A 1,386-nucleotide genomic window follows, 5' to 3' on the forward strand; every position below is an offset into this window, starting at 1 on the left:
TCCATCTATTGAGAGATAAGTGAACTTCCAAGTATTTTCTCTTAATTTTCCTAACATAGATACCACAGCTGAAAGTAAACATAATCTATTTTTGGATGAATTTGGAGGCCAGCGAAGCTGGAACGGTTCCTCCTGGATGGCACAAGTACCCCGGAGCACTGGACCAACGTTAAGGAGAGATTTCCAGAACCCACACTTTCCAACTTCACCCCGGTTTACTGTATGTGCATACAATCATAACCCCATGCCTGGGTCAGAGGATTAATGGGGAGGACATCATACGGATCCCAGACCATGAAGTATGATACCACACATACACATACAGCTAGAGGCTCGGCCCCACTGAAGATTTGAAAGAAAGAAGACCGCTATATATAATGTATTGTTTTGATGATTAAGAAACTAGTGTTATTAAACTGAGACATCAATAATATGTATACAGATCGTTCACTTGCAAAGATACTTCGGGTGCTTGATACATTAAATATTAATTTATTTAATTCTTTATTTATTTACTTATTTTTAGCGAAATTGGTTTGTCAGATATCATTGTTGTGAAGTGAAAAGTCCCAAACTGTCGTAGTTAACACACAAAAAACAACATTATGTGCTGCCATCTAGCGACGGTAAGCGAATATATTATGAAATGTAGAAGTAATTCTCCTGAGTAGTGGTTTTCGTTTTTGTTATTTTCTCACAAAAACGGGAGTAATAGGAGAAGATAATAACATTGCTCTTATATACTAATTGGGCGGGCATATCCGCTTTGTGAAAAAATAATTTTAATTACTACTTTCAAAAAATGTAAGAGAAAAGTTATCATACTAGGGAAACAAACTTTTGTTCATTTTCAGAAACAACCATTCAGAGATTGTAAGTAACAATGTTTGTTTTAAATAATATAGCAAATAAATAGTGTTCGTAAGTAAGTTTGAAATTTCACAACCACCTAATTGCCTCGAAAATACGAAACTAATAAAACATAAGATGACAGAGTCTATAGGAAAGGGATATATCTATATGCATCTAGCATTAATGACTGTCAGCAAACCTTGAAGGGTATATTAGACAAAATCAATAAATGCAATATTAATACTTTAAATGGGAAAGTGAGTAAGAAACTATAGCATTAACATTACACTATCACGTCGAGTTTACTACATTAAACTCACCAGTTTCATGTTTACACTCTTGCAGAATGTAAGAAATCAAACACAACTAATACAGAGCTGCCCTTTGCATTTTATTCAAGCTCCAGCATGCAAAGTCCTTTTTCACAGACTTGAACCCCCACGGAAATCATACACATATATTACGTAATCACAATTTCATAGTGAAGTCACAAATTTTAAGAATTATTAAAACATTTTATTCAAAAGTTCAAAA

Source organism: Limulus polyphemus, unplaced genomic scaffold (assembly GCF_000517525.1).
Source record: "Limulus polyphemus unplaced genomic scaffold, Limulus_polyphemus-2.1.2 Scaffold408, whole genome shotgun sequence".
In the NCBI taxonomy this organism is placed as follows: domain Eukaryota; kingdom Metazoa; phylum Arthropoda; class Merostomata; order Xiphosura; family Limulidae; genus Limulus; species Limulus polyphemus.